This window comes from Chiloscyllium plagiosum, unplaced genomic scaffold (genome assembly GCF_037043375.1).
Source record: "Chiloscyllium plagiosum isolate Xiang-an unplaced genomic scaffold, Cpla_swu_hap1 HiC_scaffold_24, whole genome shotgun sequence".
NCBI classification, from domain to species: Eukaryota; Metazoa; Chordata; class Chondrichthyes; order Orectolobiformes; family Hemiscylliidae; genus Chiloscyllium; species Chiloscyllium plagiosum.
The window spans coordinates 46082305-46107318 of record NW_028270162.1 but is presented as its reverse complement, the minus strand read 5'-3'; the positions used below and the strand labels follow the sequence as shown (position 1 = coordinate 46107318).

Below are 25014 nucleotides of genomic sequence, written 5' to 3'. Positions count from 1 at the left end.
TAGTCACAGGAGAAGTGCCAGAAGAATGGAGGTTGGCTAACGTGGTACCACTGTTTAAGAAGGGTGGTAAGGACAAACCAGAGAACTATAGACCAGTGAGCCTGACGTCAGTCGTGGACAGGCTGTTGGAGGGAATGTTGAGGGACAGGATGTACATGTATTTGGAAAGGCAATGACTGATTAGGGATAGTCAACACAGCTTTGTGTGTGGGAAATCATGTCTCACAAACTTGATTGAGATTGTGGAAGAAGTAACAAAGAGGATTGTAGTCCATGGGACTGCTGAGCTCCTCCGGAAGCGTTTGAAGGAAGTATTTGGCGGCCTGTTTGTGCTGCATCCTGGAACTAAATATATTGGAGTCAACAGCCAATGGGAAGTCGAAGTCTGAGCCAAAGACACATATGACCATGACAGTCTGCAAGGACATGTCCTGAACATCTGTGTTTGCATCTCCCACAATAACAAAGTCTGAATGCGGCCAGATTGGTTTGTCTCATCCGAAGCAGGAGAGAACAGAAGAGAAACGAAAGAATTCGACTAACCATGACCAGAAAATGCTTCAATTATCTAGCCTTTATAAAGGACCCGACTTTCTTATTACTACCGTGCTCGCTTCGGCAGCACATATACTAAAATTGGAACGATACAGAGAAGATTAGCATGGCCCCTGCGCAAGGATGACACGCAAATTCGTGAAGCGTTCCATATTTTACACTTCCGCCACATTACAATTTACCGGCTGCAAAAGTGTCACAATGAACCCCAGACGTCGGACCCGGTTGCATCTTGATTCACTTACCATGGCAACAGCAAACCCTGCAGGAAAACCCCAACTGCTGATCATACTCAGCAAGGACAAGCCATGTCTTTGGGAACCTGGTGGAAGGGAGCAGCTGATGGACACCAAGGCTGTGGATCAACTCGGCAACACCGACATCTGCTGGGAACAGTGCTTTCAAATCTATTTCCCCCAGGTGTTAAAACGGTGAAAGGGGGACTGGAGAATGTTAATAAACTAGTGGCGGGTGTGGAGTGAGGTTTCGAGGTAGAAGTGGCATTTTGTCCAAAGTGAATGACATAAGGACATCCTGAAAGAAAGAAAGTTGAGAGTTTGTGTGTTACAGGGCGGGGGACATGCTGTTTTCAAACAGGTATGCTGTTTTGGAAAATGTAGGGGGTGATGGATTATCAGGGAAACGTAGCACAAACAGCCAGATTTCTGGTATTGAGACTGGTTCTAATGCAATGAGGGGTACCTCGAGTTCTATAAGATTGTGTTAGGGGACTCTCTAATCCGAGATGCAGGCAGATGCTTCAGTGGCCAGTGGTGAAAAATCAGAATAGTTTGTGGTTTCCCTGATGCCAGGATCAAGGATATTTCAGAGAAGATGCAGGATGTTCTCTAGGAAGAGAAGCGCCGGCAGGAGGTCATTGTACACATTGGAACCAACCACATAGGAAGGGAAAAGGTTGAGATTGTGAAGGGAGTTTACAGAGAGTTAGGCAGGAAGTTAAAAAGGAGCTCCTTGAGAGTAGTTATATCTGGATAACTCCCGGTGCTACGAGCTAGTGAGGATAGAGGAATAGGAGGATGCAGCAGATGAATGCGTGGCTAAGAAGTTGGTTTATGCGATACAAATTCACGTTTTTGGATCACTGGAATCTCTTTTGGGGTAGAAGTGACCTGCACAAGAAGGACAGATTGCACCTAAATTGGAAGGTGACTAATATACTGGCAGAGAGATTTGCTAGAGCTGCTCATGAGGATTTAAGCTTGTAAGGTGAGTGGGACCCACGGGAATAGTGAGGAAAGAGATCAATCTGAGACCCGTACAGTTGAGAACCGAAGTGAGTCAAACGGTCAGGGCAGGGAGGGACAAGGTAGGACTAATAAATTAAACTGCATTTATTTCAATGCAAGGGCCTAACAGGGAAGGCAGATTAACTCAGGGCATGGTTAGGAACATGGCACTGGGATATCAAAGCAATTACAGAAACATGGCTCAGGCATGGACATGACTGGCAGCTAATGTTTCAGGATACAAATGCTACAGGAAGGACAGAAAGGGAAGCAAGAGAGGAGGGAGAGTGGCACTTTTGATAAGGGATAGCATTATATCTGTACTGAGGGAGGATATTCCCAGAAATACATCCCAGGAAGTTATTTGAGTGGAACTGAGAAATAAGAAAGGGATGATCACCTTATTGTGATTGTATTACATACCCCCTAATCATCAGAGGAAAATTGAGAAACAAATTTGTAAAGAGATCTCAATTATCTGTAAGAATAATAGGGCGGTTATGGTAGGGGATTTTAACTTTCCAAACATTGACTGGGATTGCCACAGTATTAAGGGTTTAGATGGAGAGGAATTTGTTAAGTGTGTACAAGAAAATTTTCTGATTCAGCATGTGGATGGACCTACGAGAGAAGGTGCAAGATCTGACCTACTCTTGGGAAATTAGGCAGGGCATGTGACTGAGGTGTCTCAGTGGGGGAGCATTTTGGGGCCAGCAACCATAATTCTATTAGTTTTAAAATAGTGATGGAAAACGATAGACCAGATTTAATAGTTGAAGTTCTAAATTGGAGAAAGGCCAATTTTGACGGTATTAGGCAAGAACTTTCAAAAGCTGATTGGGGGCAGATGTTCGCAGGTAAAGGGATGGCTGGAAAATGGGAAGTCTTCAGAAATAAGATAACGAGAGTCCAAAGACAGTGTATTCCTGTTACGATGAAATGCAAGGCTCGTAGGTATACGGAATGCTGGATGAGTGTGGACAAGCGAGGAGGGCAAAAAGGGGACATGAGATAGTGTCGACAAATAGAGTTAAGGAGAATCCATGAGGTTTTTACAAAAACACTAAGGACAAAGGGTATCTAGGGAGAGTATAGGGCCCCTCAAACATCAGCATGGTGGCCTCTGTGTGGAGTCCCAGGAGATGGGGGAGATGCTAAATGAATATTGGTGTTTTCTGTGGAAAAGGACATGGAAGATATGGTATTTAGGGTGACATCTTGAAAAATATCCATATTAGAGAGGAGGAAGCGCTGGATGTTTTGAAATGCATAAAAGTTGATAAATCCCAGAACCTGATCAGATGTACCCTAGAACTCTATGGAAATCTAGTGCGATGATTGCTGGGACTCTTGCTGAGATATTTGTGTCAACGATAGTCACAGGAGAAGTGCCAGAAGAATGGAGGTTGGCTAACGTGGTACCACTGTTTAAGAAGGGTGGTAAGGACAAACCAGAGAACTATAGACCAGTGAGCCTGACGTCAGTCGTGGACAGGCTGTTGGAGGGAATCTTGAGGGACAGGATGTACATGTATTTGGAAAGGCAATGACTGATTAGGGATAGTCAACACAGCTTTGTGTGTGGGAAATCATGTCTCACAAACTTGATTGAGATTGTGGAAGAAGTAACAAAGAGGATTGTAGTCCATGGGACTGGTGAGCTCCTCCGGAAGCGTTTGAAGGAAGTATTTGGCGGCCTGTTTGTGCTGCATCCTGTAACTAAATATATTGGAGTCAACAGCCAATGGGAAGTTGAAGTCTGAGCTAAGGACACATATGACCATGACAGTCTGCAAGGACATGTCCTGAACATCTGTGTTTGCATCTCCCACAATAACAAAGTCTGAATTCGGCCAGATTGGTTTGTCTCATCCGAAGCAGGAGAGAACAGAAGAGAAACGAAAGAATTCGACTAACCATGACCAGAAAATGCTTCAATTATCTAGCCTTTATAAAGGAAACGACTTTCTTATTAATACCGTGCTCGCTTCGGCAGCACATATACTAAAATTGGAACGATACAGAGAAGATTAGCATGGCCCCTGCGCAAGGATGACACGCAAATTCGTGAAGCGTTCCATATTTTACACTTCCGCCACATTACCATTTACCGGCTGCAAAAGTGTCACAATGAACCCCAGACGTCGGACCCGGTTGCATCTTGATTCACTTACCATGGCAACAGCAAACCCTGCAGGAAAACCCCAACTGCTGATCATACTCAGCAAGGACAAGCCATGTCTTTGGGAACCTGGTGGAAGGGAGCAGCTGATGGACACCAAGGCTGTGGATCAACTCGGCAACACCGACATCTGCTGGGAACAGTGCTTTCAAATCTATTTCCCCCAGGTGTTAAAACGGTGAAAGGGGGACTGGAGAATGTTAATAAACTAGTGGCGGGTGTGGAGTGAGGTTTCGAGGTAGAAGTGGCATTTTGTCCAAAGTGAATGACATAAGGACATCCTGAAAGAAAGAAAGTTGAGAGTTTGTGTGTTACAGGGCGGGGGACATGCTGTTTTCAAACAGGTATGCTGTTTTGGAAAATGTAGGGGGTGATGGATTATCAGGGAAACGTAGCACAAACAGCCAGATTTCTGGTATTGAGACTGGTTCTAATGCAATGAGGGGTACCTCGAGTTCTATAAGATTGTGTTAGGGGACTCTCTAATCCGAGATGCAGGCAGATGCTTCAGTGGTCGGTGGTGAAAAATCAGAATAGTTTGTGGTTTCCCTGATGCCAGGATCAAGGATATTTCAGAGAAGATGCAGGATGTTCTCTAGGAAGAGAAGCGCCGGCAGGAGGTCATTGTACACATTGGAACCAACCACATAGGAAGGGAAAAGGTTGAGATTGTGAAGGGAGTTTACAGAGAGTTAGGCAGGAAGTTAAAAAGGAGCTCCTTGAGAGTAGTTATATCTGGATAACTCCCGGTGCTACGAGCTAGTGAGGATAGAGGAATAGGAGGATGCAGCAGATGAATGCGTGGCTAAGAAGTTGGTTTATGCGATACAAATTCACGTTTTTGGATCACTGGAATCTCTTTTGGGGTAGAAGTGACCTGCACAAGAAGGACAGATTGCACCTAAATTGGAAGGTGACTAATATACTGGCAGAGAGATTTGCTAGAGCTGCTCATGAGGATTTAAGCTTGTAAGGTGAGTGGGACCCACGGGAATAGTGAGGAAAGAGATCAATCTGAGACCCGTACAGTTGAGAACCGAAGTGAGTCAAACGGTCAGGGCAGGGAGGGACAAGGTAGGACTAATAAATTAAACTGCATTTATTTCAATGCAAGGGCCTAACAGGGAAGGCAGATTAACTCAGGGCATGGTTAGGAACATGGCACTGGGATATCAAAGCAATTACAGAAACATGGCTCAGGCATGGATATGACTGGCAGCTAATGTTTCAGGATACAAATGCTACAGGAAGGACAGAAAGGGAAGCAAGAGAGGAGGGAGAGTGGCACTTTTGATAAGGGATAGCATTATATCTGTACTGAGGGAGGATATTCCCGGAAATACATCCCAGGAAGTTATGTGGGTGGAACTGAGAAATAAGAAAGGGATGATCACCTTATTGTGATTGTATTACATACCCCCTAATCATCAGAGGAAAATTGAGAAACAAATTTGTAAAGAGATCTCAGTTATCTGTAAGAATAATAGGGCGGTTATGGTAGGGGATTTTAACTTTCCAAACATTGACTGGGATTGCCACAGTATTAAGGGTTTAGATGGAGAGGAATTTGTTAAGTGTGTACAAGAAAATTTTCTGATTCAGCATGTGGATGGACCTACGAGAGAAGGTGCAAGATCTGACCTACTCTTGGGAAATTAGGCAGGGCATGTGACTGAGGTGTCTCAGTGGGGGAGCATTTTGGGGCCAGCAACCATAATTCTATTAGTTTTAAAATAGTGATGGAAAACGATAGACCAGATTTAATAGTTGAAGTTCTAAATTGGAGAAAGGCCAATTTTGACGGTATTAGGCAAGAACTTTCAAAAGCTGATTGGGGGCAGATGTTCGCAGGTAAAGGGATGGCTGGAAAATGGGAAGTCTTCAGAAATAAGATAACGAGAGTCCAAAGACAGTGTATTCCTGTTACGATGAAATGCAAGGCTCGTAGGTATACGGAATGCTGGATGAGTGTGGCCAAGCGAGGAGGGCAAAAAGGGGACATGAGATAGTGTCAACAAATAGAGTTAAGGAGAATCCATGAGGTTTTTACAAAAACACTAAGGACAAAGGGTATCTAGGGAGAGAATAGGGCCCCTCAAACTCAGCATGGTGGCCTCTGTGTGGAGTCCCAGGAGATGGGGGAGATGCTAAATGAATATTGGTGTTTTCTGTGGAAAAGGACATGGAAGATATGGTATTTAGGGTGACATCTTGAAAAATATCCATATTAGAGAGGAGGAAGCGCTGGATGTTTTGAAATGCATAAAAGTTGATAAATCCCAGAACCTGATCAGATGTACCCTAGAACTCTATGGAAATCTAGTGCGATGATTGCTGGGACTCTTGCTGAGATATTTGTGTCAACGATAGTCACAGGAGAGGTGCCAGAAGAATGGAGATTGGCTAACGTGGTACCACTGTTTAAGAAGGGTGGTAAGGACAAACCAGAGAACTATAGACCAGTGAGCCTGACGTCAGTCGTGGACAGGCTGTTGGAGGGAATGTTGAGGGACAGGATGTACATGTATTTGGAAAGGCAATGACTGATTAGGGATAGTCAACACAGCTTTGTGTGTGGGAAATCATATCTCACAAACTTGATTGAGATTGTGGAAGAAGTAACAAAGAGGATTGTAGTCCATGGGACTGCTGAGCTCCTCCGGAAGCGTTTGAAGGAAGTATTTGGCGGCCTGTTTGTGCTGCATCCTGGAACTAAATATATTGGAGTCAACAGCCAATGGGAAGTCGAAGTCTGAGCCAAAGACACATATGACCATGACAGTCTGCAAGGACATGTCCTGAACATCTGTGTTTGCATCTCCCACAATAACAAAGTCTGAATGCGGCCAGATTGGTTTGTCTCATCCGAAGCAGGAGAGAACAGAAGAGAAACGAAAGAATTCGACTAACCATGACCAGAAAATGCTTCAATTATCTAGCCTTTATAAAGGAACCGACTTTCTTATTAATACCGTGCTCGCTTCGGCAGCACATATACTAAAATTGGAACGATACAGAGAAGATTAGCATGGCCCCTGCGCAAGGATGACACGCAAATTCGTGAAGCGTTCCATATTTTACACTTCCGCCACATTACAATTTACCGGCTGCAAAAGTGTCACAATGAACCCCAGACGTCGGACCCGGTTGCATCTTGATTCACTTACCATGGCAACAGCAAACCCTGCAGGAAAACCCCAACTGCTGATCATACTCAGCAAGGACAAGCCATGTCTTTGGGAACCTGGTGGAAGGGAGCAGCTGATGGACACCAAGGCTGTGGATCAACTCGGCAACACCGACATCTGCTGGGAACAGTGCTTTCAAATCTATTTCCCCCAGGTGTTAAAACGGTGAAAGGGGGACTGGAGAATGTTAATAAACTAGTGGCGGGTGTGGAGTGAGGTTTCGAGGTAGAAGTGGCATTTTGTCCAAAGTGAATGACATAAGGACATCCTGAAAGAAAGAAAGTTGAGAGTTTGTGTGTTACAGGGCGGGGGACATGCTGTTTTCAAACAGGTATGCTGTTTTGGAAAATGTAGGGGGTGATGGATTATCAGGGAAACGTAGCACAAACAGCCAGATTTCTGGTATTGAGACTGGTTCTAATGCAATGAGGGGTACCTCGAGTTCTATAAGATTGTGTTAGGGGACTCTCTAATCCGAGATGCAGGCAGATGCTTCAGTGGCCAGTGGTGAAAAATCAGAATAGTTTGTGGTTTCCCTGATGCCAGGATCAAGGTTATTTCAGAGAAGATGCAGGATGTTCTCTAGGAAGAGAAGCGCCGGCAGGAGGTCATTGTACACATTGGAACCAACCACATAGGAAGGGAAAAGGTTGAGATTGTGAAGGGAGTTTACAGAGAGTTAGGCAGGAAGTTAAAAAGGAGCTCCTTGAGAGTAGTTATATCTGGATAACTCCCGGTGCTACGAGCTAGTGAGGATAGAGGAATAGGAGGATGCAGCAGATGAATGCGTGGCTAAGAAGTTGGTTTATGCGATACAAATTCACGTTTTTGGATCACTGGAATCTCTTTTGGGGTAGAAGTGACCTGCACAAGAAGGACAGATTGCACCTAAATTGGAAGGTGACTAATATACTGGCAGAGAGATTTGCTAGAGCTGCTCATGAGGATTTAAGCTTGTAAGGTGAGTGGGACCCACGGGAATAGTGAGGAAAGAGATCAATCTGAGACCCGTACAGTTGAGAACCGAAGTGAGTCAAACGGTCAGGGCAGGGAGGGACAAGGTAGGACTAATAAATTAAACTGCATTTATTTCAATGCAAGGGCCTAACAGGGAAGGCAGATTAACTCAGGGCATGGTTAGGAACATGGCACTGGGATATCAAAGCAATTACAGAAACATGGCTCAGGCATGGACATGACTGGCAGCTAATGTTTCAGGATACAAATGCTACAGGAAGGACAGAAAGGGAAGCAAGAGAGGAGGGAGAGTGGCACTTTTGATAAGGGATAGCATTATATCTGTACTGAGGGAGGATATTCCCAGAAATACATCCCAGGAAGTTATTTGGGTGGAACTGAGAAATAAGAAAGGGATGATCACCTTATTGTGATTGTATTACATACCCCCTAATCATCAGAGGAAAATTGAGAAACAAATTTGTAAAGAGATCTCAATTATCTGTAAGAATAATAGGGCGGTTATGGTAGGGGATTTTAACTTTCCAAACATTGACTGGGATTGCCACAGTATTAAGGGTTTAGATGGAGAGGAATTTGTTAAGTGTGTACAAGAAAATTTTCTGATTCAGCATGTGGATGGACCTACGAGAGAAGGTGCAAGATCTGACCTACTCTTGGGAAATTAGGCAGGGCATGTGACTGAGGTGTCTCAGTGGGGGAGCATTTTGGGGCCAGCAACCATAATTCTATTAGTTTTAAAATAGTGATGGAAAACGATAGACCAGATTTAATAGTTGAAGTTCTAAATTGGAGAAAGGCCAATTTTGACGGTATTAGGCAAGAACTTTCAAAAGCTGATTGGGGGCAGATGTTCGCAGGTAAAGGGATGGCTGGAAAATGGGAAGTCTTCAGAAATAAGATAACGAGAGTCCAAAGACAGTGTATTCCTGTTACGATGAAATGCAAGGCTCGTAGGTATACGGAATGCTGGATGAGTGTGGACAAGCGAGGAGGGCAAAAAGGGGACATGAGATAGTGTCGACAAATAGAGTTAAGGAGAATCCATGAGGTTTTTACAAAAACACTAAGGACAAAGGGTATCTAGGGAGAGAATAGGGCCCCTCAAACATCAGCATGGTGGCCTCTGTGTGGAGTCCCAGGAGATGGGGGAGATGCTAAATGAATATTGGTGTTTTCTGTGGAAAAGGACATGGAAGATATGGTATTTAGGGTGACATCTTGAAAAATATCCATATTAGAGAGGAGGAAGCGCTGGATGTTTTGAAATGCATAAAAGTTGATAAATCCCAGAACCTGATCAGATGTACCCTAGAACTCTATGGAAATCTAGTGCGATGATTGCTGGGACTCTTGCTGAGATATTTGTGTCAACGATAGTCACAGGAGAAGTGCCAGAAGAATGGAGGTTGGCTAACGTGGTACCACTGTTTAAGAAGGGTGGTAAGGACAAACCAGAGAACTATAGACCAGTGAGCCTGACGTCAGTCGTGGACAGGCTGTTGGAGGGAATCTTGAGGGACAGGATGTACATGTATTTGGAAAGGCAATGACTGATTAGGGATAGTCAACACAGCTTTGTGTGTGGGAAATCATGTCTCACAAACTTGATTGAGATTGTGGAAGAAGTAACAAAGAGGATTGTAGTCCATGGGACTGGTGAGCTCCTCCGGAAGCGTTTGAAGGAAGTATTTGGCGGCCTGTTTGTGCTGCATCCTGTAACTAAATATATTGGAGTCAACAGCCAATGGGAAGTTGAAGTCTGAGCTAAGGACACATATGACCATGACAGTCTGCAAGGACATGTCCTGAACATCTGTGTTTGCATCTCCCACAATAACAAAGTCTGAATGCGGCCAGATTGGTTTGTCTCATCCGAAGCAGGAGAGAACAGAAGAGAAACGAAAGAATTCGACTAACCATGACCAGAAAATGCTTCAATTATCTAGCCTTTATAAAGGAACCGACTTTCTTATTAATACCGTGCTCGCTTCGGCAGCACATATACTAAAATTGGAACGATACAGAGAAGATTAGTCATGGCCCCTGCGCAAGGATGACACGTGAAGCGTTCCATATTTTACACTTCCGCCACATTACAATTTACCGGCTGCAAAAGTGTCACAATGAACCCCAGACGTCGGACCCGGTTGCATCTTGATTCACTTACCATGGCAACAGCAAACCCTGCAGGAAAACCCCAACTGCTGATCATACTCAGCAAGGACAAGCCATGTCTTTGGGAACCTGGTGGAAGGGAGCAGCTGATGGACACCAAGGCTGTGGATCAACTCGGCAACACCGACATCTGCTGGGAACAGTGCTTTCAAATCTATTTCCCCCAGGTGTTAAAACGGTGAAAGGGGGACTGGAGAATGTTAATAAACTAGTGGCGGGTGTGGAGTGAGGTTTCGAGGTAGAAGTGGCATTTTGTCCAAAGTGAATGACATAAGGACATCCTGAAAGAAAGAAAGTTGAGAGTTTGTGTGTTACAGGGCGGGGGACATGCTGTTTTCAAACAGGTATGCTGTTTTGGAAAATGTAGGGGGTGATGGATTATCAGGGAAACGTAGCACAAACAGCCAGATTTCTGGTATTGAGACTGGTTCTAATGCAATGAGGGGTACCTCGAGTTCTATAAGATTGTGTTAGGGGACTCTCTAATCCGAGATGCAGGCAGATGCTTCAGTGGCCAGTGGTGAAAAATCAGAATAGTTTGTGGTTTCCCTGATGCCAGGATCAAGGTTATTTCAGAGAAGATGCAGGATGTTCTCTAGGAAGAGAAGCGCCGGCAGGAGGTCATTGTACACATTGGAACCAACCACATAGGAAGGGAAAAGGTTGAGATTGTGAAGGGAGTTTACAGAGAGTTAGGCAGGAAGTTAAAAAGGAGCTCCTTGAGAGTAGTTATATCTGGATAACTCCCGGTGCTACGAGCTAGTGAGGATAGAGGAATAGGAGGATGCAGCAGATGAATGCGTGGCTAAGAAGTTGGTTTATGCGATACAAATTCACGTTTTTGGATCACTGGAATCTCTTTTGGGGTAGAAGTGACCTGCACAAGAAGGACAGATTGCACCTAAATTGGAAGGTGACTAATATACTGGCAGAGAGATTTGCTAGAGCTGCTCATGAGGATTTAAGCTTGTAAGGTGAGTGGGACCCACGGGAATAGTGAGGAAAGAGATCAATCTGAGACCCGTACAGTTGAGAACCGAAGTGAGTCAAACGGTCAGGGCAGGGAGGGACAAGGTAGGACTAATAAATTAAACTGCATTTATTTCAATGCAAGGGCCTAACAGGGAAGGCAGATTAACTCAGGGCATGGTTAGGAACATGGCACTGGGATATCAAAGCAATTACAGAAACATGGCTCAGGCATGGACATGACTGGCAGCTAATGTTTCAGGATACAAATGCTACAGGAAGGACAGAAAGGGAAGCAAGAGAGGAGGGAGAGTGGCACTTTTGATAAGGGATAGCATTATATCTGTACTGAGGGAGGATATTCCCAGAAATACATCCCAGGAAGTTATTTGGGTGGAACTGAGAAATAAGAAAGGGATGATCACCTTATTGTGATTGTATTACATACCCCCTAATCATCAGAGGAAAATTGAGAAACAAATTTGTAAAGAGATCTCAGTTATCTGTAAGAATAATAGGGCGGTTATGGTAGGGGATTTTAACTTTCCAAACATTGACTGGGATTGCCACAGTATTAAGGGTTTAGATGGAGAGGAATTTGTTAAGTGTGTACAAGAAAATTTTCTGATTCAGCATGTGGATGGACCTACGAGAGAAGGTGCAAGATCTGACCTACTCTTGGGAAATTAGGCAGGGCATGTGACTGAGGTGTCTCAGTGGGGGAGCATTTTGGGGCCAGCAACCATAATTCTATTAGTTTTAAAATAGTGATGGAAAACGATAGACCAGATTTAATAGTTGAAGTTCTAAATTGGAGAAAGGCCAATTTTGACGGTATTAGGCAAGAACTTTCAAAAGCTGATTGGGGGCAGATGTTCGCAGGTAAAGGGATGGCTGGAAAATGGGAAGTCTTCAGAAATAAGATAACGAGAGTCCAAAGACAGTGTATTCCTGTTACGATGAAATGCAAGGCTCGTAGGTATACGGAATGCTGGATGAGTGTGGACAAGCGAGGAGGGCAAAAAGGGGACATGAGATAGTGTCGACAAATAGAGTTAAGGAGAATCCATGAGGTTTTTACAAAAACACTAAGGACAAAGGGTATCTAGGGAGAGAATAGGGCCCCTCAAACATCAGCATGGTGGCCTCTGTGTGGAGTCCCAGGAGATGGGGGAGATGCTAAATGAATATTGGTGTTTTCTGTGGAAAAGGACATGGAAGATATGGTATTTAGGATGACATCTTGAAAAATATCCATATTAGAGAGGAGGAAGCGCTGGATGTTTTGAAATGCATAAAAGTTGATAAATCCCAGAACCTGATCAGATGTACCCTAGAACTCTATGGAAATCTAGTGCGATGATTGCTGGGACTCTTGCTGAGATATTTGTGTCAACGATAGTCACAGGAGAGGTGCCAGAAGAATGGAGATTGGCTAACGTGGTACCACTGTTTAAGAAGGGTAGTAAGGACAAACCAGAGAACTATAGACCAGTGAGCCTGACGTCAGTCGTGGACAGGCTGTTGGAGGGAATGTTGAGGGACAGGATGTACATGTATTTGGAAAGGCAATGACTGATTAGGGATAGTCAACACAGCTTTGTGTGTGGGAAATCATGTCTCACAAACTTGATTGAGATTGTGGAAGAAGTAACAAAGAGGATTGTAGTCCATGGGACTGCTGAGCTCCTCCGGAAGCGTTTGAAGGAAGTATTTGGCGGCCTGTTTGTGCTGCATCCTGGAACTAAATATATTGGAGTCAACAGCCAATGGGAAGTCGAAGTCTGAGCCAAAGACACATATGACCATGACAGTCTGCAAGGACATGTCCTGAACATCTGTGTTTGCATCTCCCACAATAACAAAATCTGAATGCGGCCAGATTGGTTTGTCTCATCCGAAGCAGGAGAGAACAGAAGAGAAACGAAAGAATTCGACTAACCATGACCAGAAAATGCTTCAATTATCTAACCTTTATAAAGGAACCCACTTTCTTAATAATACCGTGCTCGCTTCGGCAGCACATATACTAAAATTGGAACGATACAGAGAAGATTAGCATGGCCCCTGCGCAAGGATGACACGCAAATTCGTGAAGCGTTCCATATTTTACACTTCCGCCACATTACAATTTACCGGCTGCAAAAGTGTCACAATGAACCCCAGACGTCGAACCCGGTTACATCTTGATTCACTTACCATGGCAACAGCAAACCCTGCAGGAAAACCCCAACTGCTGATCATACTCAGCAAGGACAAGCCATGTCTTTGGGAACCTGGTGGAAGGGAGCAGCTGATGGACACCAAGGCTGTGGATCAACTCGGCAACACCGACATCTGCTGGGAACAGTGCTTTCAAATCTATTTCCCCCAGGTGCTAAAACGGTGAAAGGGGGACTGGAGAATGTTAATAAACTAGTGGCGGATGTGGAGTGAGGTTTCGAGATAGAAATGGCACTTTATCCAAAGTGAATGACGTAAGGACAGAAGCTTTACATTCTGCGAAAGAAAGTTGAGAGTTTGTGTGTTACAGGGCGGGGGCTGCTGTTTCTCTGTGAACTCACCCGAATGGTGGACACTGACTTTGTGAATTTGCGCGGAGGGTGGAGGTTGCGGGGTATATTAGGTATGGCTGTGTGTGTGGAGGAAGGACATTGATGTACGTGATGGTGTGATGTTGTTCAATCCGAAATGTGACCGTTGTTCAGATCCTTTGTGTATTGTTCACAAATAAATTTTCAGTTCTGGATTATGAAAGTGTTGGGAGTTATATAGAATAGATCATCAATGTGAAAGCAAACATTTGTTATTTTCCTGGGTGTGTTTGTCCATCACCCCTTGAACTGGAAATCACGGAGTAAGAAGCACCCTCCAGTTGCAATGAATGATGCTGTACGTTCTTCGAGCGAAACTGAAAAGCTCTGTATCAAACACTAGCCTTCAAAGAGCTTCATTTCGCAAATATTTTTGTATTGGCTGGCGTCAACTGAGGGATGCGCAGAATACTCTGCCGGTTATTGCACAGCTTGGAGAATGCCCTGAGTTGCAGTTTTGACGAATGCAGCGGGACACTTCACTGTCGGGAAACGTCAAGGTGATTGTAGTCCATGGGACTGGTGAGCTCCTCCGGAAGCGTTTGAAGGAAGTATTTGGCGGCCTGTTTGTGCTGCATCCTGGAACTAAATATATTGGAGTCAACAGCCAATGGGAAGTCGAAGTCTGAGCCAAAGACACATATGACCATGACAGTCTGCAAGGACATGTCCTGAACATCTGTGTTTGCATCTCCCACAATAACAAAGTCTGAATGCGGCCAGATTGGTTTGTCTCATCCGAAGCAGGAGAGAACAGAAGAGAAACGAAAGAATTCGACTAACCATGACCAGAAAATGCTTCAATTATCTAGCCTTTATAAAGGAACCGACTTTTTTTATTAATACCGTGCTTGCTTCGGCAGCGCATATACTAAAATTGGAACGATACAGAGAAGATTAGCATGGCCCCTGCGCAAGGATGACACGCAAATTCGTGAAGCGTTCCATATTTTACACTTCCGCCACATTACAATTTACCGGCTGCAAAAGTGTCACAATGAACCCCAGACGTCGGACCCGGTTGCATCTTGATTCACTTACCATGGCAACAGCAAACCCTGCAGGAAAACCCCAACTGCTGATCATACTCAGCAAGGACAAGCCATGTCTTTGGGAACCTGGTGGAAGGGAGCAGCTGATGGACACCAAGGCTGTGGATCAACTCGGCAACACCGACATCTGCTGGGAACAGTGCTTTCAAATCTATTTCCCCCAGGTGTTAAAACGGTGAAAGGGGGACTGGAGAATGTTAATAAACTAGTGGCGGGTGTGGAGTGAGGTTTCGAGGTAGAAGTGGCATTTTGTCCAAAGTGAATGACATAAGGACATCCTGAAAGAAAGAAAGTTGAGAGTTTGTGTGTTACAGGGCGGGGGACATGCTGTTTTCAAACAGGTATGCTGTTTTGGAAAATGTAGGGGGTGATGGATTATCAGGGAAACGTAGCACAAACAGCCAGATTTCTGGTATTGAGACTGGTTCTAATGCAATGAGGGGTACCTCGAGTTCTATAAGATTGTGTTAGGGGACTCTCTAATCCGAGATGCAGGCAGATGCTTCAGTGGCCAGTGGTGAAAAATCAGAATAGTTTGTGGTTTCCCTGATGCCAGGATCAAGGATATTTCAGAGAAGATGCAGGATGTTCTCTAGGAAGAGAAGCGCCGGCAGGAGGTCATTGTACACATTGGAACCAACCACATAGGAAGGGAAAAGGTTGAGATTGTGAAGGGAGTTTACAGAGAGTTAGGCAGGAAGTTAAAAAGGAGCTCCTTGAGAGTAGTTATATCTGGATAACTCCCGGTGCTACGAGCTAGTGAGGATAGAGGAATAGGAGGATGCAGCAGATGAATGCGTGGCTAAGAAGTTGGTTTATGCGATACAAATTCACGTTTTTGGATCACTGGAATCTCTTTTGGGGTAGAAGTGACCTGCACAAGAAGGACAGATTGCACCTAAATTGGAAGGTGACTAATATACTGGCAGAGAGATTTGCTAGAGCTGCTCATGAGGATTTAAGCTTGTAAGGTGAGTGGGACCCACGGGAATAGTGAGGAAAGAGATCAATCTGAGACCCGTACAGTTGAGAACCGAAGTGAGTCAAACGGTCAGGGCAGGGAGGGACAAGGTAGGACTAATAAATTAAACTGCATTTATTTCAATGCAAGGGCCTAACAGGGAAGGCAGATTAACTCAGGGCATGGTTAGGAACATGGCACTGGGATATCAAAGCAATTACAGAAACATGGCTCAGGCATGGACATGACTGGCAGCTAATGTTTCAGGATACAAATGCTACAGGAAGGACAGAAAGGGAAGCAAGAGAGGAGGGAGAGTGGCACTTTTGATAAGGGATAGCATTATATCTGTACTGAGGGAGGATATTCCCAGAAATACATACCAGGAAGTTATTTGGGTGGAACTGAGAAATAAGAAAGGGATGATCACCTTATTGTGATTGTATTACATACCCCCTAATCATCAGAGGAAAATTGAGAAACAAATTTGTAAAGAGATCTCAGTTATCTGTAAGAATAATAGGGCGGTTATGGTAGGGGATTTTAACTTTCCAAACATTGACTGGGATTGCCACAGTATTAAGGGTTTAGATGGAGAGGAATTTGTTAAGTGTGTACAAGAAAATTTTCTGATTCAGCATGTGGATGGACCTACGAGAGAAGGTGCAAGATCTGACCTACTCTTGGGAAATTAGGCAGGGCATGTGACTGAGGTGTCTCAGTGGGGGAGCATTTTGGGGCCAGCAACCATAATTCTATTAGTTTTAAAATAGTGATGGAAAACGATAGACCAGATTTAATAGTTGAAGTTCTAAATTGGAGAAAGGCCAATTTTGACGGTATTAGGCAAGAACTTTCAAAAGCTGATTGGGGGCAGATGTTCGCAGGTAAAGGGATGGCTGGAAAATGGGAAGTCTTCAGAAATAAGATAACGAGAGTCCAAAGACAGTGTATTCCTGTTACGATGAAATGCAAGGCTCGTAGGTATACGGAATGCTGGATGAGTGTGGCCAAGCGAGGAGGGCAAAAAGGGGACATGAGATAGTGTCGACAAATAGAGTTAAGGAGAATCCATGAGGTTTTTACAAAAACACTAAGGACAAAGGGTATCTAGGGAGAGAATAGGGCCCCTCAAACATCAGCATGGTGGCCTCTGTGTGGAGTCCCAGGAGATGGGGGAGATGCGAAATGAATATTGGTGTTTTCTGTGGAAAAGGACATGGAAGATATGGTATTTAGGGTGACATCTTGAAAAATATCCATATTAGAGAGGAGGAAGCGCTGGATGTTTTGAAATGCATAAAAGTTGATAAATCCCAGAACCTGATCAGATGTACCCTAGAACTCTATGGAAATCTAGTGCGATGATTGCTGGGACTCTTGCTGAGATATTTGTGTCAACGATAGTCACAGGAGAGGTGCCAGAAGAATGGAGATTGGCTAACGTGGTACCACTGTTTAAGAAGGGTAGTAAGGACAAACCAGAGAACTATAGACCAGTGAGCCTGACGTCAGTCGTGGACAGGCTGTTGGAGGGAATGTTGAGGGACAGGATGTACATGTATTTGGAAAGGCAATGACTGATTAGGGATAGTCAACACAGCTTTGTGTGTGGGAAATCATGTCTCACAAACTTGATTGAGATTGTGGAAGAAGTAACAAAGAGGATTGTAGTCCATGGGACTGCTGAGCTCCTCCGGAAGCGTTTGAAGGAAGTATTTGGCGGCCTGTTTGTGCTGCATCCTGGAACTAAATATATTGGAGTCAACAGCCAATGGGAAGTCGAAGTCTGAGCCAAAGACACATATGACCATGACAGTCTGCAAGGACATGTCCTGAACATCTGTGTTTGCATCTCCCACAATAACAAAATCTGAATGCGGCCAGATTGGTTTGTCTCATCCGAAGCAGGAGAGAACAGAAGAGAAACGAAAGAATTCGACTAACCATGACCAGAAAATGCTTCAATTATCTAACCTTTATAAAGGAACCCACTTTCTTAATAATACCGTGCTCGCTTCGGCAGCACATATACTAAAATTGGAACGATACAGAGAAGATTAGCATGGCCCCTGCGCAAGGATGACACGCAAATTCGTGAAGCGTTCCATATTTTACACTTCCGCCACATTACAATTTACCGGCTGCAAAAGTGTCACAATGAACCCCAGACGTCGAACCCGGTTACATCTTGATTCACTTACCATGGCAACAGCAAACCCTGCAGGAAAACCCCAACTGCTGATCATACTCAGTAAGGACAAGCCATGTCTTTGGGAACCTGGTGGAAGGGAGCAGCTGATGGACACCAAGGCTGTGGATCAACTCGGCAACACCGACATCTGCTGGGAACAGTGCTTTCAAATCTATTTCCCCCAGGTGCTAAAACGGTGAAAGGGGGACTGGAGAATGTTAATAAACTAGTGGCGGATGTGGAGTGAGGTTTCGAGATAGAAATGGCACTTTATCCAAAGTGAATGACGTAAGGACAGAAGCTTTACATTCTGCGAAAGAAAGTTGAGAGTTTGTGTGTTACAGGGCGGGGGCTGCTGTTTCTCTGTGAACTCACCCGAATGGTGGACACTGACTTTGTGAATTTGCGCGGAGGGTGGAGGTTGCGGGGTATATTAGGTATGGCTGTGTGTGTGGAGGAAGGACATTGTTGTACGTGATGGTGTGATGTTGTTCAATCCGAAATGTGACCGTTGTTCAGATCCTTTGTGTATTGTTCACAAATAAATTTTCAGTTCTGGATTATGAAAGTGTTGGGAGTTATATAGAATAGATCATCAATGTGAAAGCAAACATTTGTTATTTTCCTGGGTGTGTTTGTCCATAACCCCTTGAACTGGAAATCACGGAGTAAGAAGCACCCTCCAGTTGCAATGAATGATGCTGTACGTTCTTCGAGCGAAACTGAAAAGCTCTGTATCAAACACTAGCCTTCAAAGAGCTTCATTTCGCAAATATTTTTGTATTGGCTGGCGTCAACTGAGGGATGCGCAGAATACTCTGCCGGTTATTGCACAGCTTGGAGAATGCCCTGAGTTGCAGTTTTGACGAATGCAGCGGGACACTTCACTGTCGGGAAACGTCAAGGTGATTGTAGTCCATGGGACTGGTGAGCTCCTCCGGAAGCGTTTGAAGGAAGTATTTGGCGGCCTGTTTGTGCTGCATCCTGGAACTAAATATATTGGAGTCAACAGCCAATGGGAAGTCGAAGTCTGAGCCAAAGACACATATGACCATGACAGTCTGCAAGGACATGTCCTGAACATCTGTGTTTGCATCTCCCACAATAACAAAGTCTGAATGCGGCCAGATTGGTTTGTCTCATCCGAAGCAGGAGAGAACAGAAGAGAAACGAAAGAATTCGACTAACCATGACCAGAAAATGCTTCAATTATCTAGCCTTTATAAAGGAACCGACTTTTTTTATTAATACCGTGCTTGCTTCGGCAGCGCATATACTAAAATTGGAACGATACAGAGAAGATTAGCATGGCCCCTGCGCAAGGATGACACGCAAATTCGTGAAGCGTTCCATATTTTACACTTCCGCCACATTACAATTTACCGGCTGCAAAAGTGTCACAATGAACCCCAGACGTCGGACCCGGTTGCATCTTGATTCACTTACCATGGCAACAGCAAACCCTGCAGGAAAACCCCAACTGCTGATCATACTCAGCAAGGACAAGCCATGTCTTTGGGAACCTGGTGGAAGGGAGCAGCTGATGGACACCAAGGCTGTGGATCAACTCGGCAACACCAACATCTGCTGGGAACAGTGCTTTCAAATCTATTTCCCCCAGGTGTTAAAACGGTGAAAGGGGGACTGGAGAATGTTAATAAACTAGTGGCGGGTGTGGAGTGAGGTTTCGAGGTAGAAGTGGCATTTTGTCCAAAGTGAATGACATAAGGACATCCTGAAAGAAAGAAAGTTGAGAGTTTGTGTGTTACAGGGCGGGGGACATGCTGTTTTCAAACAGGTATGCTGTTTTGGAAAATGTAGGGGGTGATGGATTATCAGGGAAACGTAGCACAAACAGCCAGATTTCTGGTATTGAGACTGGTTCTAATGCAATGAGGGGTACCTCGAGTTCTATAAGATTGTGTTAGGGGACTCTCTAATCCGAGATGCAGGCAGATGCTTCAGTGGCCAGTGGTGAAAAATCAGAATAGTTTGTGGTTTCCCTGATGCCAGGATCAAGGATATTTCAGAGAAGATGCAGGATGTTCTCTAGGAAGAGAAGCGCCGGCAGGAGGTCATTGTACACATTGGAACCAACCACATAGGAAGGGAAAAGGTTGAGATTGTGAAGGGAGTTTACAGAGAGTTAGGCAGGAAGTTAAAAAGGAGCTCCTTGAGAGTAGTTATATCTGGATAACTCCCGGTGCTACGAGCTAGTGAGGATAGAGGAATAGGAGGATGCAGCAGATGAATGCGTGGCTAAGAAGTTGGTTTATGCGATACAAATTCACATTTTTGGATCACTGGAATCTCTTTTGGGGTAGAAGTGACCTGCACAAGAAGGACAGATTGCACCTAAATTGGAAGGTGACTAATATACTGGCAGAGAGATTTGCTAGAGCTGCTCATGAGGATTTAAGCTTGTAAGGTGAGTGGGACCCACGGGAATAGTGAGGAAAGAGATCAATCTGAGACCCGTACAGTTGAGAACCGAAGTGAGTCAAACGGTCAGGGCAGGGAGGGACAAGGTAGGACTAATAAATTAAACTGCATTTATTTCAATGCAAGGGCCTAACAGGGAAGGCAGATTAACTCAGGGCATGGTTAGGAACATGGCACTGGGATATCAAAGCAATTACAGAAACATGGCTCAGGCATGGACATGACTGGCAGCTAATGTTTCAGGATACAAATGCTACAGGAAGGACAGAAAGGGAAGCAAGAGAGGAGGGAGAGTGGCACTTTTGATAAGGGATAGCATTATATCTGTACTGAGGGAGGATATTCCCAGAAATACATCCCAGGAAGTTATTTGGGTGGAACTGAGAAATAAGAAAGGGATGATCACCTTATTGTGATTGTATTACATACCCCCTAATCATCAGAGGAAAATTGAGAAACAAATTTGTAAAGAGATCTCAGTTATCTGTAAGAATAATAGGGCGGTTATGGTAGGGGATTTTAACTTTCCAAACATTGACTGGGATTGCCACAGTATTAAGGGTTTAGATGGAGAGGAATTTGTTAAGTGTGTACAAGAAAATTTTCTGATTCAGCATGTGGATGGACCTACGAGAGAAGGTGCAAGATCTGACCTACTCTTGGGAAATTAGGCAGGGCATGTGACTGAGGTGTCTCAGTGGGGGAGCATTTTGGGGCCAGCAACCATAATTCTATTAGTTTTAAAATAGTGATGGAAAACGATAGACCAGATTTAATAGTTGAAGTTCTAAATTGGAGAAAGGCCAATTTTGACGGTATTAGGCAAGAACTTTCAAAAGCTGATTGGGGGCAGATGTTCGCAGGTAAAGGGATGGCTGGAAAATGGGAAGTCTTCAGAAATAAGATAACGAGAGTCCAAAGACAGTGTATTCCTGTTACGATGAAATGCAAGGCTCGTAGGTATACGGAATGCTGGATGAGTGTGGACAAGCGAGGAGGGCAAAAAGGGGACATGAGATAGTGTCGACAAATAGAGTTAAGGAGAATCCATGAGGTTTTTACAAAAACACTAAGGACAAAGGGTATCTAGGGAGAGAATAGGGCCCCTCAAACATCAGCATGGTGGCCTCTGTGTGGAGTCCCAGGAGATGGGGGAGATGCTAAATGAATATTGGTGTTTTCTGTGGAAAAGGACATGGAAGATATGGTATTTAGGGTGACATCTTGAAAAATATCCATATTAGAGAGGAGGAAGCGCTGGATGTTTTGAAATGCATAAAAGTTGATAAATCCCAGAACCTGATCAGATGTACCCTAGAACTCTATGGAAATCTAGTGCGATGATTGCTGGGACTCTTGCTGAGATATTTGTGTCAACGATAGTCACAGGAGAGGTGCCAGAAGAATGGAGATTGGCTAACGTGGTACCACTGTTTAAGAAGGGTAGTAAGGACAAACCAGAGAACTATAGACCAGTGAGCCTGACGTCAGTCGTGGACAGGCTGTTGGAGGGAATGTTGAGGGACAGGATGTACATGTATTTGGAAAGGCAATGACTGATTAGGGATAGTCAACACAGCTTTGTGTGTGGGAAATCATGTCTCACAAACTTGATTGAGATTGTGGAAGAAGTAACAAAGAGGATTGTAGTCCATGGGACTGCTGAGCTCCTCCGGAAGCGTTTGAAGGAAGTATTTGGCGGCCTGTTTGTGCTGCATCCTGGAACTAAATATATTGGAGTCAACAGCCAATGGGAAGTCGAAGTCTGAGCCAAAGACACATATGACCATGACAGTCTGCAAGGACATGTCCTGAACATCTGTGTTTGCATCTCCCACAATAACAAAATCTGAATGCGGCCAGATTGGTTTGTCTCATCCGAAGCAGGAGAGAACAGAAGAGAAACGAAAGAATTCGACTAACCATGACCAGAAAATGCTTCAATTATCTAACCTTTATAAAGGAACCCACTTTCTTAATAATACCGTGCTCGCTTCGGCAGCACATATACTAAAATTGGAACGATACAGAGAAGATTAGCATGGCCCCTGCGCAAGGATGACACGCAAATTCGTGAAGCGTTCCATATTTTACACTTCCGCCACATTACAATTTACCGGCTGCAAAAGTGTCACAATGAACCCCAGACGTCGAACCCGGTTACATCTTGATTCACTTACCATGGCAACAGCAAACCCTGCAGGAAAACCCCAACTGCTGATCATACTCAGCAAGGACAAGCCATGTCTTTGGGAACCTGGTGGAAGGGAGCAGCTGATGGACACCAAGGCTGTGGATCAACTCGGCAACACCGACATCTGCTGGGAACAGTGCTTTCAAATCTATTTCCCCCAGGTGCTAAAACGGTGAAAGGGGGACTGGAGAATGTTAATAAACTAGTGGCGGATGTGGAGTGAGGTTTCGAGATAGAAATGGCACTTTATCCAAAGTGAATGACGTAAGGACAGAAGCTTTACATTCTGCGAAAGAAAGTTGAGAGTTTGTGTGTTACAGGGCGGGGGCTGCTGTTTCTCTGTGAACTCACCCGAATGGTGGACACTGACTTTGTGAATTTGCGCGGAGGGTGGAGGTTGCGGGGTATATTAGGTATGGCTGTGTGTGTGGAGGAAGGACATTGTTGTACGTGATGGTGTGATGTTGTTCAATCCGAAATGTGACCGTTGTTCAGATCCTTTGTGTATTGTTCACAAATAAATTTTCAGTTCTGGATTATGAAAGTGTTGGGAGTTATATAGAATAGATCATCAATGTGAAAGCAAACATTTGTTATTTTCCTGGGTGTGTTTGTCCATAACCCCTTGAACTGGAAATCACGGAGTAAGAAGCACCCTCCAGTTGCAATGAATGATGCTGTACGTTCTTCGAGCGAAACTGAAAAGCTCTGTATCAAACACTAGCCTTCAAAGAGCTTCATTTCGCAAATATTTTTGTATTGGCTGGCGTCAACTGAGGGATGCGCAGAATACTCTGCCGGTTATTGCACAGCTTGGAGAATGCCCTGAGTTGCAGTTTTGACGAATGCAGCGGGACACTTCACTGTCGGGAAACGTCAAGGTGATTGTAGTCCATGGGACTGGTGAGCTCCTCCGGAAGCGTTTGAAGGAAGTATTTGGCGGCCTGTTTGTGCTGCATCCTGGAACTAAATATATTGGAGTCAACAGCCAATGGGAAGTCGAAGTCTGAGCCAAAGACACATATGACCATGACAGTCTGCAAGGACATGTCCTGAACATCTGTGTTTGCATCTCCCACAATAACAAAGTCTGAATGCGGCCAGATTGGTTTGTCTCATCCGAAGCAGGAGAGAACAGAAGAGAAACGAAAGAATTCGACTAACCATGACCAGAAAATGCTTCAATTATCTAGCCTTTATAAAGGAACCGACTTTTTTTATTAATACCGTGCTTGCTTCGGCAGCGCATATACTAAAATTGGAACGATACAGAGAAGATTAGCATGGCCCCTGCGCAAGGATGACACGCAAATTCGTGAAGCGTTCCATATTTTACACTTCCGCCACATTACAATTTACCGGCTGCAAAAGTGTCACAATGAACCCCAGACGTCGGACCCGGTTGCATCTTGATTCACTTACCATGGCAACAGCAAACCCTGCAGGAAAACCCCAACTGCTGATCATACTCAGCAAGGACAAGCCATGTCTTTGGGAACCTGGTGGAAGGGAGCAGCTGATGGACACCAAGGCTGTGGATCAACTCGGCAACACCAACATCTGCTGGGAACAGTGCTTTCAAATCTATTTCCCCCAGGTGTTAAAACGGTGAAAGGGGGACTGGAGAATGTTAATAAACTAGTGGCGGGTGTGGAGTGAGGTTTCGAGGTAGAAGTGGCATTTTGTCCAAAGTGAATGACATAAGGACATCCTGAAAGAAAGAAAGTTGAGAGTTTGTGTGTTACAGGGCGGGGGACATGCTGTTTTCAAACAGGTATGCTGTTTTGGAAAATGTAGGGGGTGATGGATTATCAGGGAAACGTAGCACAAACAGCCAGATTTCTGGTATTGAGACTGGTTCTAATGCAATGAGGGGTACCTCGAGTTCTATAAGATTGTGTTAGGGGACTCTCTAATCCGAGATGCAGGCAGATGCTTCAGTGGCCAGTGGTGAAAAATCAGAATAGTTTGTGGTTTCCCTGATGCCAGGATCAAGGATATTTCAGAGAAGATGCAGGATGTTCTCTAGGAAGAGAAGCGCCGGCAGGAGGTCATTGTACACATTGGAACCAACCACATAGGAAGGGAAAAGGTTGAGATTGTGAAGGGAGTTTACAGAGAGTTAGGCAGGAAGTTAAAAAGGAGCTCCTTGAGAGTAGTTATATCTGGATAACTCCCGGTGCTACGAGCTAGTGAGGATAGAGGAATAGGAGGATGCAGCAGATGAATGCGTGGCTAAGAAGTTGGTTTATGCGATACAAATTCACATTTTTGGATCAC

The 25014-nt window shown here is 44.5% G+C and overlaps 9 non-coding genes and 1 pseudogene across 9 annotated transcripts; all 10 read left to right on the top strand.

The window, feature by feature from the left end:
- The first annotated feature begins 606 nt into the window (after positions 1–606).
- On the top strand, positions 607–713 carry LOC148145431 (U6 spliceosomal RNA). Its single transcript, XR_015761333.1, has one exon. It is a non-coding gene; the product is annotated as a U6 spliceosomal RNA (small nuclear RNA).
- Positions 714–3782: 3069 nt separating this feature from the next.
- On the top strand, positions 3783–3889 carry LOC148145430 (U6 spliceosomal RNA). The gene has a single exon (XR_015761332.1). It is a non-coding gene; the product is annotated as a U6 spliceosomal RNA (small nuclear RNA).
- A 3068-nt stretch (positions 3890–6957) lies between these two features.
- LOC148145429 (U6 spliceosomal RNA) lies at positions 6958–7064 on the top strand. Its single transcript, XR_015761331.1, has one exon. It is a non-coding gene; the product is annotated as a U6 spliceosomal RNA (small nuclear RNA).
- Positions 7065–10133: 3069 nt separating this feature from the next.
- Positions 10134–10233, top strand: LOC148145428 (U6 spliceosomal RNA; annotated as a pseudogene).
- Positions 10234–13302: 3069 nt separating this feature from the next.
- LOC148145427 (U6 spliceosomal RNA) lies at positions 13303–13409 on the top strand. The gene has a single exon (XR_015761329.1). It is a non-coding gene; the product is annotated as a U6 spliceosomal RNA (small nuclear RNA).
- Positions 13410–14738: 1329 nt separating this feature from the next.
- Positions 14739–14845, top strand: LOC148145426 (U6 spliceosomal RNA). The gene has a single exon (XR_015761345.1). It is a non-coding gene; the product is annotated as a U6 spliceosomal RNA (small nuclear RNA).
- A 3069-nt stretch (positions 14846–17914) lies between these two features.
- LOC148145425 (U6 spliceosomal RNA) lies at positions 17915–18021 on the top strand. The gene has a single exon (XR_015761328.1). It is a non-coding gene; the product is annotated as a U6 spliceosomal RNA (small nuclear RNA).
- A 1329-nt stretch (positions 18022–19350) lies between these two features.
- On the top strand, positions 19351–19457 carry LOC148145424 (U6 spliceosomal RNA). Its single transcript, XR_015761344.1, has one exon. It is a non-coding gene; the product is annotated as a U6 spliceosomal RNA (small nuclear RNA).
- Positions 19458–22526: 3069 nt separating this feature from the next.
- On the top strand, positions 22527–22633 carry LOC148145423 (U6 spliceosomal RNA). The gene has a single exon (XR_015761327.1). It is a non-coding gene; the product is annotated as a U6 spliceosomal RNA (small nuclear RNA).
- A 1329-nt stretch (positions 22634–23962) lies between these two features.
- On the top strand, positions 23963–24069 carry LOC148145422 (U6 spliceosomal RNA). The gene has a single exon (XR_015761343.1). It is a non-coding gene; the product is annotated as a U6 spliceosomal RNA (small nuclear RNA).
- The last annotated feature ends 945 nt before the right edge of the window (positions 24070–25014 follow it).